Below are 17232 nucleotides of genomic sequence, written 5' to 3'. Positions count from 1 at the left end.
CCGTTCATCAATTAAACCTGGTGTGTGTTGTTAGTCCACAACACGTGTCACAATTTTGACCAGTTGCTACTGAGGACTTACAAGCAGAAAATACTAAACACACAATCCTATCCATAAAATGATTGACTGGATTAACCAAACTACTCTAAAGGTTTCGCCAATAATTCCGTCCACATTTTTAACAGAAAGTGGATGACACTTAACTGTACAACGTTAATATCTGCAATTTTGAACCATCTTTACAAGATATACTTACTAGTTAAACATATAGGGACAGTTGTTTAGACTTTTAGCCAGTCATTAGTTGAAACAGCCTTTGAGTAATGAACTCGTCTGTTAGTAATTTTTAAAAGAACATTTGAAGAAGCAAAGAAAAGAAATATGGAAAAATATAGTTAATGTTGTAATTTTATTATAAATTTAATAACAATGGTTAAAAGATATCGGAGGTGTCATAACATGCTCGTGAATCATTTGATAATAGTGTACATTGGTTAATAACCCGTATCATGATAACAATGCGCATGTCCGTGTTCACTGCACATGCGTGTCAGTACTACACCATTCATAGCTTATGTAGTCGTACGCGACGAGTTATGGTTTCATTGCTTTTTGTAAGGGATTTGTTTATAGGAGAAGCACATCGTATTATCCGTGTCATGATTACAAATGCGCATGTCCGTGATCATTGCGCACGTGCTTGTCTACGTCATTACTGCATTATTAATCACATTATGTAGGACTACCTTTTCTTTGCGGGTTTTAAAAAGAGAGGCAAACCGCAATCCATGATCTTTGGTCTATGTGATAAAGATGCTTCTGATAAAGAACTTCCCAAATGTCACACATTGTTTCAATTAACACCGTTTACGTTAACATTAAATAAAAAAGGACATAACAACTGGCTCATAATGAAAGCCACTCTAAATGGGAGCGAGGTTCTCCCATAGATATGTTACACCTTGTTTTTGTTTTTTTCTTACCTGGTTTTGAGAAGTTGTGAACGATAAGCAACTCTATCATTTCAAGGAACGTAGGTTGTTGTGTAAGAGTTTCTGACTTTCATCAAGTTTGGTCATAAAACCCACTGTTCACCCCCCCCCCCCTCCACCTCCTGACGAAATTTATGTATAAGAAAAACTATGCTTTGCTGACGAAAACCATCTGCATTGTTCTAAATATTACATGAAGATAACACTATAGGAGACACAAACCCAACCATAATCTTTAGCTTATATCTGACAGAGGTCTCTGTAAAGAACAACTCCCTCAAACAGCTATGGTTTTCCGTTTGAGAGATATCCTAATTCAAAGGTTGCATCCTGGAGATGTCATGATGTAATCTGTGACGTCATAGCATCACTATAGGATCTAACACTGTTTTCTTTCTCATTGTTGTTTTCAATGTGGAATGTTAACTGGTTTGACACTGAAAGCCGCCAATGACGTCACTAGGTCATATATAACCAGCTTCAATATTTTAGATTTTAGATTGCAAACCCATCTCCATTATAGACAATCAATTGTTTGCGCATGTGCAGTTGGAATAAATAACAAATGACTATGAATATTTATTAAGTTACTATATGACGTCCATTAGAAAAGTTGAATAATCTATCAGCCATATTCATGTCATTAATCCATGAACTTTAGCATGATTTTGCAGAAATTGGAGTATTTTGTAGGCTAAAAGGTTTAAATGTTCCGAAATTAATCTGCTTTAGAGGGATTGCATATTGATTGTAACCCATAATGCAAGCTGAAGGAGGATTTTTTGTTCGTCTCAAATTCCTCTCGAAGTATAGATATGTAATTATCATCATTTTCAATTGATGGTTTTGATACCCCTCGCAATAACATCAAGTTGGTTCCCTAATCGAGTTATATTTCGATTTCAAATCCAGAAGTCGATATTTTTTAGTTTGAACAAATGACTAATTAGGTCATACATACAACAGTAGCGTTCGATTCGAGGCCAGGTTACCTCCAAGGAAACGTTAAGGATGCGAAATCAATGAATCGCTTTCGGCAAGTGAAGTCAAGAGTTTCATGGGAATGTTCTGGCAACGCACAACATTTTGGGAGAGACCGAATCTAGACTTTAGTTATGAATAATTATTAAAACTTTTACGGCCTTCCACTCTCAGGTTGGTACCTCTCCAAATTTACCAAACAGATCTGCTGCACGAAAGAATCTTTCGACTACGTCATATATACCAGTTTACGTCATAGTTATCTGATCTCGACTTGTACCTAATTAGTTGCGTGACCGTTACAGTTACAACATTATCTAACTAGTACCGTACAGTAAAACAGAATGTAGATAACGTGTATAACCGATATATATATATATATATATATATATATATATATATATATATATATATATATATATATATATATATATATATATATACATGTACATATAGTCTTCTATTATCTTATAGATTTTTTCTGGAAACTATTGAGATTCTTTGTACGCTTAAATTGATTGTGTCCTGTTGAGACAAAAAAAATCACTTCCAAATTACCCTTCATATACCCACAGCAATATAAAGAGCTGATGACAACCATTAAAACTTTGACAGTGTTGTACCGACGGAAATTAAAAAAAAAAGCTCGCATTGTGTGGCGAAAGGTGATATAGTTCAGCGTATAAGTGACTCCTGTATAGGCTTCATAAACTCCAAAGCAGAGTGTTTATTTTGTACGACTTGATTTTCCTTGTTTTACACACATATAAGTCTCGCAAACCATTCATTAAAAGTATGTTGTTGTTTTTTATGTCGGAAGCGCCAAATCCCGCAAATTACAGCTTATCTGAACTAGTATTTATACGTCATCCTCTCAAGATATCATAAGGGATGAATGTGGACACTATATAGGCCTACTTGATATATTACATATACGGTTACAAAACCACTGCTATCAGTTCACTTTCCAATTTTGTATACCAATTTTAATATTTGGAGAGATTCCATAAGAGGCTCGTCAATCGAAGTGGCTGGACTGCTTAGCCTAGCATACAGACCACTATATCAGCTCACCAGAAGAAGCACAGTTAAATTGACGAATACGAGGCGTACTTACATCGCCACAAATAACATGCTAACTGTTCACTGTCAATATTGTTTGCGGTAATATATTAATTATTATATCAATACCATGTGCTTTAAGCCAATTGTTAAAAATCCATCAACTCAGATCCTTTCGTTTATTGTTTCACAGAATTAATGAATATGTTAATGACCTATTGTCAGCGATTAACGACCCCATTCTATTCTGAAATTGTTTGATCCGGAAGCTTTTCCGTAGTAGTATTAATCATAACTAACAAGTATATAAACACGTTTACTGTGTACTTTCTACTCACAATATTTGACGCGATATAGCTAATAACTGAACTATATCCTGGCATATCAAAATATTGAGAAAAATGAAAAATTTACCATTGTGAACGAAAAAAAAAAGTTGCTTTGAATATTGATTGAAACTAACCAATCCATCTCGAGATATCCGTATGGTTGCCTTGCGGTTGTACGAACGTGACCCCGGCAAAACATGAACCGAAGCTATATGAGGTCAAATTACACCTTCAAACAAGCCCGCAAAGTTTGACCGCTCGGGCGTTCCATGTGAATTAACTGGATAATAGCCGATAATTTCCCGCCACAAAGGTAACACATTACCATCGGGATATTAATATCACTTAGCTTGTTGAAGCTGTAGGTCAGTCATAATTCAATAATGCCCCCGCTGTCATTATAACCTGCCACGTCGGTAACACAGTATGGTTTGACTTCATGCAAACATATGCCAACTGGATCTAAACCATGGCCAGCCGTACAGGTGACAAACAAATTAGCTTTTCATATTTTGCATTAGTAAAGATATAGAATATAAATTTTGACAATTACTTCATTAAGCCAACTATTATTGAAGTTGCTATGAAAACTCCCTGTCCCTCGTACCGTTCAGAAGGGTCTTGTCCATTTCATTTGATAAATAAAAGTAAAAACTCGACTTGTTATTTTGTTGTGATGCATTAACAAGAGATATATTGACGGATTAAATGTCTTAGTGTCATTTAAGTTAAGGGCAGCAGATTTCATTCTCAGTGTTACAAAAGCTCTTGTCCAAAAGTGGATCAACGGGTAGCAGGTCATTGGATAGAACATTTTCTTAGCCCCTTACACCCCCTCCCTGCCCTCATTGGCCTAAACCTTCGTTCATGGACACTGTACTAAAAGCTGAGGGTCCCATGCTCTTGTGAAAATCATATATTTTATTCCCTGACCTCGTATAACTATCATCCCATTAGCAGTACATGTATAACCATAACCAATCTTATAACCCATTTATAACCAGTATATAACCAGCGATAGACAAATATAGATAATAATAGTATAATTACTAGATGACTGATATAGTCTATATTTCTCCAGTTACTCCACCGTCTGATATTGCCAGAATATTTCCCTCAACACTTGTTCCCTTAGTGTCTGTGGCAGAGTAAGCCTTTCGCCATTGGCGTAGGAGCCCAATTTGACTTGGGGGGGGGGGGGCTGTAACGACTTGCCCGAAAAATATAACCAACATTTTCCGCGCGCTCGGCGCGCGTTCAACATGTTAATATGCATGCATATCATATAGGCATGCATCGGTTATTACATCGCATGCCGATAACATGCAATAATTTTCCGTGTTATGACCCTTCCATATTGGTTATAATTATTGGGGCAGTCGTCACAATAATAATGATAATAAACATATAAGTTTAACCATTGAAAAACGCATTGCAAATTATTTTTCTTTCAGTAGGTGCCCGAAAAATTCTCAGCATATTGCTTGAATTTTCACAAACATTCACAACAGGCTGCTACGCCTATGCCTTTCATAGCTATACAGAGATGGTAGAGTTAGCCTTTCATATAGCGAGAGATGGCAGAGTTAGCCTTTCATAGAGAGAGAGAGGCAAAATTAGCCTCTCATAGCGATATGTGAAGGCAGAGTGAGCCTTTTATAGCGATTGAGCGATGGCAGAGTTAGCCTTTCATAGCGATAGGTGGAGAGAGAGAGAGCGCGTATACGCCGTCCGTTCATTTCCGTATATATACAAGATGTTGATCGCTGATTGTACGTTTCAATCAACCATCCTTTTGGCCTCAATCTTAATTTTCAGGAAGTTGTCATTCGTATTTTTACTTTTCCCTGCTGGACCAATCACAACACGTCTGGGTTATTCTGTCGTTGATTCAGTGTAATAAGCTACAAATTTTCCTAAATTGTCAGACAATTGGCAGGCATCGAATGATATCGGTCTGAAATTTAACGACAACCGGCTTGTCAGTTTAGCAACGGAGATGTTTGTGTGCTCAATTCTCTAGTCTCTGAATCTTGCTCCATTGGTGAAAAAAGCTTTTCCGCTAATATTGTGCATGGGGTGGTTTTGATTTACGCTTATAAATTTTTTCCTGGCACGAGGTAGAAACAGCCTCGGATCAGAAATGATGCTGCAAGGTATATTAAAACCCCATAAAAAGACCACAAAAAAAAAAAATCAGCAATTATATATAAGGTGAACTGTTTGTAATTATTGTTTTTTTTTATGAGGAACAATCGAAGTTAGTTTGTGCAGTGTAAACAAACAAAAACACGTCTTTCAAGAGAGAATAAGAAAAAGAGAAAGAAAGAAGAGGTAAAAGAAGGAAATGAGATATGAGGAGAACGACTTTTTTTCTTAAGTTTGTTTTCAATCTTCAATTCTCTGGTAAGCTCATGCATGCCTCAAACAGCATTATATAACGTTAAGTGCTCCATCCTGAAACAATAAACGTCTAGTTTCACATTAAGCACCCTACTTAATTACTTTGTTACGTCACTAAGCACAGAAAAAAAAGACAGAAGAAAAATTCAATCTCATTACCCTATAATAAACGATCAGTTTTGTTCCACAAGGAGCTTCTCCATATGGCTAGGTTCCCCAACTTTGTCCTCACTTTTTTGAAACTCACTCCCTAGAGTCGACAAAGAAGGGAGTTTAGACCCACCTCTCCACTGCTGCCTAATCTGACCCCCCCCCCCTCCCCCTGCCCCTCCACATCCTATCATCTGAACACTGGCAACTAGATATTGGCGCTTTATAAAACAAGAATATTATATTTATTTCGTTGCACAATCCAACCATATAATAAATCCATTAACTGGATGTGTGTATGTCTTTAACATACTTAATATGTCGTAGGTCGCGTATATATATGACGATGTCGATATAGAGATATATATATATATATATATGCATAAATAAATATATATATATATATATATATATATATATATATATATATAGTTGATACAGACCATAACATGGACTATATGGTCATTGGTATTAGATTATTGCGAAAAGACTCACGTTTTGTGTGCTGGGAAAATTAACTCTATATAACCTATTATGATTTTCAGTTTTTCTTAATTGAAACGTGACCAAGGCTAATGAACGACATTTGGTATGGGATTTTAACATTGACTAACTAAAAAAATATATATATAGGCTATATATATACAGCAATCTAAAACCACAGAACTACTTTAAAGATACATTGAGTTTAAATGGGACTATGTTATTCATCCCAATACACCCGATCTTGGCCTTGGGAGGTGCTCACTATGTTGCCAGGTCGATGTTACAACGTTACCTCTTTTAGGGTCAAACACCTCTTTTTTTCCATTAAAAACTTTACCAAGTTGAATCTAAAGTACAGTTTCGATCAATTTTGTCTTTTGATAGATAGTTATCGTCAAAACCTTAAACTATTTATATCCACATGTGTAAAGATCAATATACCGTTTTCAATAACTAACGAAGTCAAAGCGTCTAGGGTTAGTATAATGTCCTTTACGGCGAGCCATATATTTTACCCTCTGTGTATAAAGAATTGATACTACACCTTTCTTTTCTTTTTTCTGTTGTATAGAATCTGTTTGACTTCTTTTCTTTACTGGGCCACTAATTGAATTTGCACTTTCTTTTATGAGCTGTTTGGCTAGGTTTATTGACCTCAAGGTGAGTATACATATATATATAAATATATAGCATTTTGTTCAGTGCAATTATCTCAGTTTCCCTTCTGTTTATTAGTCTTTCTCGAATTACCTGTAGGGGTTCATATCAATGCTTTTACATGCTCCTATTTCTTATACTGTATATTAAGTTGTATAGTGAAATTCACATGATCCTCAACAGAACAAAAATAGTGTGACAACCACAATGTAAAAAAAAATATGTAAATTTTTTTTAACCCATCGTTAACATACCCCATACAACAAATACAATAACTAAAATAAATATAAAATAAATTAAAACATGAATCAATCGATTTATTAAAATATTGTCATTAATCAGTATCAAATTTGTATTATTTATGAGTATATTGGGTTTCTGTTATATTCTTAACACAGTTTGCATAGCGCTGGTTAAATATAACTCATCACGTATAATAACGCATTTTTACTATTGTAAAAGTCAGTGATACACATCATCCGCAAATGACGTCACATATCACACAATATCGAATCTTATCAATAATGATATGGATTCGTCAAATTAAATGATCAATCTGTAACACTCTTTCGAGCGGTCATCCGGCAACAAAAACGAGAAAGAAAAGTGGAGAAGTAGGAAGTTGTTGTAGGGCTTGTACAAGGGTGGGAGGGGGGGGGGGAGGTGGGGCGAGGAGGTACATATGTGACGATTAATTTCTAATTTTCGTATTAATTAATTTCTAATTTTCGTATATTAATTAATTCGATAGTCACTATCTTCGGTTACCTTTAAACAGTCGAGTAAGCGTTATCATGTGCCACGAGGTCACATGATATGTCACGTGGGAATTGTAGCTGTTGCATGAAACATGTGCATGGTACGTACTGAGAAACACAGAATTTCATATGGTACGTGTAATTGTATTTCATGAACGGTTTAGTTGATATACATAACCATAAAATATCTAGTATAATGAATGCTTATATATACATACTATAATGTAGTATATGTCATGTAGCTTCATAATTCACAAATATTACTGCAAATGTCATCATATTTATATATAAGCGACCCAAGGTAAGTCAATATTTCCGTCCTTATCACAACAAAATGCATGTAAAACTCCTTGCGGAATTTATAGGTATATACTTCCCAGACATATAAAGAGATAAACGTGAACATTTTCACCCAAATCTGAACCAATAAACTTCACAGCTTTTAAGAGAGAAAACGTGACGAATCTTGTTTCCCCTAGGCAAACTCTTAGCCTCTTCAACGATAATTCAAACACATTTTAGGTATTTAAAGATTCCTATAAAATTTCCATATTTCATACAAATTTTTTAAGGACCCAAATGCTGTGTTGTTAAAGCTTTAAGGGCCTCTGTGAGATTTTTTGGGGGGAAAACAATGTGTTTTAAAAATCTTTAACCTACCTTGTTCTTTTTTTTTTTTTTTGGGGGGGGGGAGGGTTCTGTCCTTGAAGTGAAAAATGTCCTGTATATAAGAGCAAGTTTTCCCCGATGCTTCTCTGCCAACACGACATTAACAACAGTTGTATTTCTATTGTTGTGCAGTAAAATTATCGTCGAAACCGCTATTTTATTTGAGGACGGGTGAAGGGTGGGGTAGGGGAGGGAATGGTTGTAAATATAGTTTCAATCAGTTTCTGAAGCCCTGCAGACAATGCTTCTGTCAAGAGGCAATTCTTCGTCACTTTCAAAGGGCTTCTGCATGCAACGTATTTCAGGGACTTCCCCATCTCGATATATATATATATATATATATATATATATATATATATATATATATATATATATATATAAACATAAACATAGTTAAAAGAAAGCAGTTTGTTTCCCTTTCAGAGGCAGTAGATACACTTGGAAAGTGATCTATCGATTGATAGATTTTATCGATTGATAGTTTTATTCTCTCTTCTCGCAAAGGTTAGGGGTTTTTTTTTCCATTTTTATCTTCCCTATAAATCTTCCCTGTTAGTGTATTTGATGTTTTATTTATAGTACTTACGTCATCAGTTATTTTATTCGCTTTGGCAAACTATCAATTCAACATAGCCACCATTTGTATTCACTGATCCTAGGGCGAATTCTCTTGAGTTCATGAGTTATATTTTAATAACATGGTGACGTCTTGTGTAGCATACATAACAACTTAACAAAGGCTGTATAATTTTGTCGTACAAAGGCTCTATACATGTTTTTATTATATAGCAATATTATCATCAGCAATTCCGGAATATTCCGGAATATTCTCCAAGCCCCTTCCCCCTTTCCCCTACCCGCTTTCCCCTTCCCTCTCTTTTATCTCTTCACTCCCCTCTTTCCTATCTCCCCCTTAAAGTATAACCTTGACTGATATAGTCTTATAGAAGCGTTCCCACAAGAAATCAAAATGAATTTTTGGCATATTTTTAATATTAAGCACCACAAACATTTTCTCTGTAGTCTATGTACATCTCTCCTTCCAAACATACTCACCAATTTTCGATCAAAAACTGAGAACTTGTATACGGTATAAATTCTTTCCTGTATTTATTTAGATATTCCCGTATTCAGTATAGATTAAAACTGTTTTGCCCTTACGTAACCCGATAGAAAACATGGAACAATATGCCCGTATGGTTGTACGTGGATTATTTCGCACCCTAAACTGAATTAGCAATCAAGAAAACGAAGCAGTGACTAACTACATAAATCAAACAACTTGACGCAAATCTCAAGAGTTTAACCGATCAAATTATAAACCATGCGGAAAATTGAAAGACTGTCTATGCACCTGAGGTAGTGAACGGCCGTCTTTATTATACTTCATAGTGTTCTCTATAATTCCTGACAGGTTGTAAAAGAAAATATACGTTCTTGTTAGTGATTTGAAAATGATTTAACATGCCTTTTTTTCTTTTAAAACTTGTTTAATAAAATATACGAGAAATAAATTTCCAAGGAAAAGTAGGTTTCTTTACGAATTTTATCGAAGTTAGAATATATATTTATATAGATACTTCTTTCGTCAAACTTTCTTCAAAGAAAGAGATTGTGTTGAGATGTGCTTTGACAGTTAGTAGGCAAACTTGTGTTATATATGATGTATACACATATATGTTTAATAGTCTGGTTTTTAGTCTTATTAAGTCTGGTAAAAGTCTAAATTAAATTGATGTTAAAGTCTTGGTCTGACGTGTTTAATGAGAAAAAAAACAACACAAAGCAAAATGTTCAACTTATCATGGATGAAAGGATGAATGAATGAATGAACATGAATGAACGAACGTATGAATGAATGAGTGAGGGAATGAATTAATGAGTGGGTGAGTGAGTGAATAAATGAATGAATGAATTAGTGAGTCAATGAATGAATGAATGAGTGAATAAATGAATGAATTATAGTGAGTGAATGAATTAGTGAATGAGTGAGTGAATGAATAAATTAATGAATTAGTGAGTCAATGAATGAATTAGTGAGTGAATGAATAAGTGAATGAGTGAGACAGTGAGTGAGTGAGTGAATAGATGAATGAATTTGTGAGTGAGTGAGTGAATGAATGAGTGGGTGAGTGAATACATGAATGAATTAGTGAGCTAATGAGTGAATGAATGAATGAGTGGGTGAGTGAGTGAGTGAATAAATGAATGAATTAGTTAGTGAGTCAATGAATGAGTGAGTGAGTGAATAAATGAATGAATTATAATGAGTAAATAAATGCATGAATTAAAGTGAGTGAATGAATTAGTGAATGAGTGAGTGAGCGAGTGAATAAATTAATGAATTAGTGAGTCAATGAATGAATTAGTGAGTGAATGAATAAGTGAATGAGTAAGTGAGTGAGTGACTGAATAAATGAATGAATTTGTGAGTGAGTGAATGAATGAGTGAGTGGGTGAGTGAATACATGAATGAATTAGTGAGGTAAAGAATGAATGAATGAGTGAGTGAATGAATGAATGAGTAAGTGAGTGAATAAATGAATGAGTGAGTCAATGAATGAATGAATGAGTGAGTGAATAAATGAATGAATGAATTGCAGTGAGTGAATGAATTAGCGAATGAGTGAGTGAGTGAATAAATTAATGAATTAGTGAGTCAATGAATGAATGAATTAGTGAGTGAATGAATAAGTGAGTGAGTGAGTGAGTGAGTGAATAAATGAATGAATTTGTGAGTGAGTGAATGAATGAATGAGTGGGTGAGTGAATACATGAATGAATTAGTGAGTTAAAGAATGAATGAATGAGTGAGTGAATTAACTAGTGAATCAGTGAGTGAGTGAATAAATGAATGAATTAGTGAGTGAATGAATGAGTGCAGGGGTGAGTGAATACATGAATTAATTAGTGAGTTAATGAATAAATGAAATGAATGAATGAGTAAGTGAATTAATTACGAACGAACGAAAGTATGAACGAATGAATAATAAAAGTATAATGCAGAGCAAGATAAAATATAAAAAGAAGAAGAAAATACTACATATAAAGCACCAGTGTTTCTATAACGTCCCTTTAGACCTACTCGAGTCTTTAGAGTGTGTACTAAGAAACGTAACAACCATATAATACATCTCAAGCAGAATAAGATTTGAAGATTTGCAGAATAAGATGTGAATTTGTTAATGAAGAGTATGATAAACAAAAACAACGGTTTATTTTAAAACAGTTCATCCAAATCACAAACGGTTCAGTGATATCACTTAAGACTTACTCAACACTGAGTAAGTATTAATACTAGTATTATTAGTACTAATCAATGTTATTAGTGTATTAATACTAGTATTAATAAGGTATTAATACTAGTATTACTAGCACTACTCAATACTATAAGTGTATTAATACTAGTATTAATAAAGTATTACTACTAGTATTACTAGTACTACTCAATAATATTAGTGTATTAATACTAGTATTAATAAAGTATTAATACTAGTATTACTAGAACTACTCAATACTATTAGTGTATTAATAAAGTATTAATACTAGTATTACTAGTACTACTCAATAATATTAGAGTATTAATACTAGTATTAATGAAGTATTAATACTGTATTACTAGTACTACTCAATACTATTAGTGAATTAATACTAGTATTAATAAAGTTTTTATACTAAAATTACTAGTACTACTCAATAATATTAGTGTATTAATACTAGTATTAATCAAGTATTAATACTAGTATTACTAGTACTACCCAATACCATTATACGTGTATTAATAAAGTATTGATACTAGTATTACTAGTACTACTCAATAATATTAGAGTATTATTACTAGTATTAATAAAGTATTAATACTAGTATTACTAGTACTACTCAATAATATTAGAGTATTAATACTAGTATTAATAAAGTATTACTAGTACTACTCAATACTATTAGTGTATTAATACTAGTATTAATAAAGTATTAATACTACTATTATTAGTACTACTCAATAATATTAGAGTATTAATACTAGTATTAATAAAGTATTAATACTAGTATAACTACTACTCAATACTATAAGTGTATTTATAAAGTATTAATACTAGTATTACTAGTACTACTCAATAATATTAGTGTATTAATACTAGTATTAATAAAGTATTAATACTAGTATTATTAGTACTACTCAATACTATATTATATAAGAAACGTAAAAATAAATACTATACCCATCACACAGAAGATTTCGTTCTTAACTTTCTGAGTTGTCTATATACATCACAAACATCTCTGTCATGTATAGGGGGTCATAGGGGGTCAAACATCTCTATCATGTATAGGGGGTCATAGGGGGTCAAACATCTCTATCATGTATAGGGGGTCATAGGGGGGTCAAACATCGCTATCATGTGTAGGGGGTCATGGTGATGGTAGGGATTTGTTCCCTTCCTTTTGAGAATTGAATAAAAAACTCTAGACTGCAGTTGACAGGACATATCTGTTTAATATCTGGCAGCAGTTGTGTGTGTAATGAGTTGAAATACCCACGTGGGATGAATGGCCTTTTGCACTTGCCAAGAAATCCAGTTTACGATAGGACAGTCTAAAGCTAAGTAATGAAAGAAGATATGAAATCAATGAGAAACTGAATCCACGAGAATAGGTCACAGCTTATAGTGAATTCAGTCTCGTGTATATAACATCACGTTGAGAGTTAGTGTGACTAGGAGAAGAAAAAAAGACGAATAAAACAAAACATTATAATAATAATAATAAATGATGCAGAGAGAAAGAGTAAAATAAACGAATTGATCGAAATTAGCATATTTAATCTAGAAAACTTTCATTTGTCTGTTATCTGGAAAAGTGAAGGAAAGCATTAAGTTTGTATACAACATAACATTAGCGAAATGAAATGCTGTAGGTTGGGCAAGGAGCATGGCGAGATCCATCTTATGTCTGTATATGATGAAGCTTGATGGATATGAACGGGCTTATACGGATATTAGTATTAAACAACGGTGTTTAAGTTCGGGCATGCATATAGAGTTAATCTGTTTAGTGTTACCCGCTTATATCTATCCGGGGCACGAACAAGAAGAAACAATGAAAAACTCCTCCGTAAGTCGCTAATTTAGGGCTCCTTAATTTGTTTAGGAGAATGGGCACGAAAATATCGTCTTTATATGAAATTCGTGTCGACTGTGTGATCAGCTCGTTACAAATGCCAGTGACATATAAACACATCTTACTGCGGTATCGTGTATGCATTGTAATCAAGAAGATGTCCGCCATAGGGACATAGATTCTTGTAACGTCAGGTAAAGAAAGGGGACACATGGAGACATTATTGTTGTCCACAAGTGTTGTTGTACTCAAGTATTGTTGTCCACAAGTATAGTTGTCCACAAGTGTTGTTGTCCACAAGTGCTGTTGTCCACAAGTGTTTTCGAGCATCGATATACGCAATGCGGTGTACGGTCAGCAACTTGTAAGTGGCCTCGATACACATATATCGTTCTATAAATATCAATGCATATATCAGGGGCAAGAAGCTGCCCAGTTCTCTTGTGTCTTATAGATTCTTGTGTATGAAGGGTCTAACATATACCGTCCTATGGGTATATGACTTGTTCAGTATGTTATAGGCTTCGTGCCCGGTTAGAAAGTTACATCCGTGTAAATGAAGAGACTAATACAGGAATATGTTTCAAGCATCGAAACTAGTTCCGTTTGGTTTTCCATTTCATTCATTTATTCAGCCAATGTATAAAAACATTACACATCGAAAATCAAAACGTTCCTCCGGCTCCACATAATAAATATGAGTAAGAAATTTATTTTAAAAATGTGTAAAGATATGCACACAAAAAAATAATGTAAGAAATGATCTTATTGTAACGGCCGATTGCAGATATTTGTGATTATGAAAGGTTGCATACATCAATTTTAATCGTGAACCTGCTGCGTTCACCATTTGTAGCATATATCCATCTGAGAGGCTAACAGACACTACTGTCCTTAGCGTTCTGACATACCCATATAGCACCATGACACATACCCACAAACAAACAAACGCAAACATTAATCGGAAATTCTGAATAATTCAACTTTTGCATAAGTTACGACCAAGAACTGACTGCTCAGTGCTCCGTTCAAGTAGGTCCGTAATCAGTTATTAAATTTGTAAAACGCACATATTTTGGTGTTTTTTTTTATTGGACAATAGCAATATAACAAGGGTTGTAGGCTACAAAAACGTCTCATTTTGAATGATGGGGGTAACCGAATATCTGTGAATATCACGTGATTCAGGTAATGGCTAATCTAATCCTACACGAAATTTATAGCTTCATCTTCTATACCATATATTATTGACCTGCATGCTTCCATAATTATATCAAATATTTGAGATTTTCAGTTTAGGCTGAGTACTCCATATGTAACACCAGCGTAAATATCGGTCAGGTCAGCGGACATTCGGTGTAGAATCAAAGGATGGAAAACGTTAGCTGAATTCAACTCACATCGCCAAAAAAATGTAGATTTTAAGAAAGAAAAAAAAAAGAGTCCGATAAATTATTTTATTGTAGATGTTTCCCACCAACCTATATAGACTGAAATTTGAAGTGATGGTCACCATAATTCTTTAACCCCCCCCCCCTCCCTCCATTTCTTCTCGCTTCTGTTATGAATTTTATCATTTACTGACGAATCCTGATTTTATTTTACCCTGGGGTTTAAATTTATTCCGGTCTGATTCCAAGAAGTCTTGCATTTTATACTCAAAAAAATTTACTCAGTAAAAAAGAGGAAGACAGGATAATACAAATAACACAAGAATGATCCACGACACCATCAACCAATCAAAATCAAGAATATGTCTTGTGCAATCTCTACGTTAATTGTGGCGGGAACAAAGGACAGGGCTGTATGGCAGCAGGATATTAATAAAAATATATGGGAATTTTATGAAGAAAATAAAGAAAAGAATCGTAAAATGGAGAGAATATAGATATAATCTATCGTGTCTTATTGTTACGAAATGTTTCCCTTCAGATACAGTACTTTCCTCTTTGATAGGGGCCGGCGGGGGGGGGGGGGGAGGGGTCCCTTTCCTTGTAAATAACAACGCATTAGGGAAAAATCGAAAAGTAGTAAAAACCATAAACCTACTATTATTGAAGCATCCGTTGATTTTTTTAATTTTTCATATCAAATACTATATATTCCAGAAGAAAGTAAATTTGAGCATTCCCAACGTAAACGAATTTTTGTATAAATTAAAATTGCTGTTACAAGTTGAGAAACATTTAGATCATGGTAAACATCGAGGACCTCTATCATACAATCTCCCCAGAGACACTTTTAGTAATTGTGCTATGCTCTTTGAATATTGAATATTTGTAATCAAACAGTTATTTACTGTCATATATATGTTTTTATATAATTTTGTTATTATGGCAAAAGATTTGACAATAATTGATGGCTAAAAAAAAATAAAACCATATACCCAAAATTGTAAAGATTAAAACATGTCAATCTAATGTGAAAATGAAGAAGTCTTTTGCGTTGATTTTTTTTTTTATTGTTACTAGTTTTCGCTTCTACTCAATATTAAAATCACATAAAAATGATGCGCGCAGTTGATTAACTTGAAAAAGTTGAGATTCAGTTTTTAAAATAGTGAACGTAAGATCGAAATTACTTAAGACAAGGCCGTCGTAGAAAAGCTGGTTTTATTTATTTTTGTTTGCATCTTATACTTATACAACATAATTATTGGCGATGAAATTGATTGCATAGATCATTAAATATTCTCGGATTTATATTCACTTGTGTGGAAGAGTTATAGAATGGATCTTTCGCTTGACCAACTGTTATCTTAGCTTGAATACGTTCTCGTTAGGTTCGGTACTCTTGTCGGGAATTTCCATATTTCAATATAACTGATTCATCGAATCAAACACGCGGGCAAATACTACTTAACAACCTGTTTTGTCAAGCGTTATTAACGGACACACACAAATATGTGTGTATATGTATTTATGTATATATATATATATATATATATGTTTATATATAGATATATATACAGATAAAAATATATGTAAATGAAATTACTTTGTTCGTAGTACTTATTTCGTAGAAAACTTTGATTACAATTTCTCTAGTCTTGATAACTATATATCAGTATAAAAAGGAGCCCGTAAAATTCACGTCATGATAAGGGATATCATTATTATTACTGTTTCATCTTCTATATATAAATATATATACATGTATATAAACGTGCAACAGTATTACAGCAATTAGCATTGCATAGATAAGGCACGTACTTTTTTCTTCTTGTGTGTGAAACTTTAAGATGGGAAGGTTTACCTGGAAAGGCGTCGTGTATACAGCGAATGCTCGTAAAATTGATTAGTTTTCCATGTAACCATGAACTGCTTTAAAAAAAAACAAACAATAAAACCAAAAATACATTAATTAAGACCTCATTGATTATCATACCACTTGTCACCACATTTTGCTGTCGGCGAATATTACTTTCACGAAAAGTGATTAATCTTTCTTTCAGGGTAACACAAAAAAGTTTTCTGTTTTCATTATACATCTTTTTTCTTTGTTATTGAGTTGGTCAGATTTTGATAGTTACAGACTAAAACGTGTTATTCAGTTACATAGTGTGACGTCACACCTCTGTATTTGATATTACATTATGTATACGATTTATATACGTGTATACGGGGT

General features: G+C 33.7%; 1 protein-coding gene across 1 annotated transcript in view; it reads left to right on the top strand.

The window, feature by feature from the left end:
* The first annotated feature begins 6972 nt into the window (after nucleotides 1–6972).
* Nucleotides 6973–17232, top strand: part of LOC139964553 (cephalotocin receptor 1-like) — an 82019-nt gene continuing 71759 nt past the window's right edge. The window contains exon 1 of the transcript XR_011792007.1: nucleotides 6973–7063. The gene's annotated coding sequence lies outside the window, so the exon portion shown is untranslated. The remainder of the gene's footprint in view (nucleotides 7064–17232) is intronic.

The sequence above is a fragment of the Apostichopus japonicus genome, chromosome 23, assembly GCF_037975245.1.
Source record: "Apostichopus japonicus isolate 1M-3 chromosome 23, ASM3797524v1, whole genome shotgun sequence".
Lineage (NCBI taxonomy): Eukaryota > Metazoa > Echinodermata > Holothuroidea > Aspidochirotida > Stichopodidae > Apostichopus > Apostichopus japonicus.
This window is presented reverse-complemented; position numbering and strand designations above follow the sequence as displayed.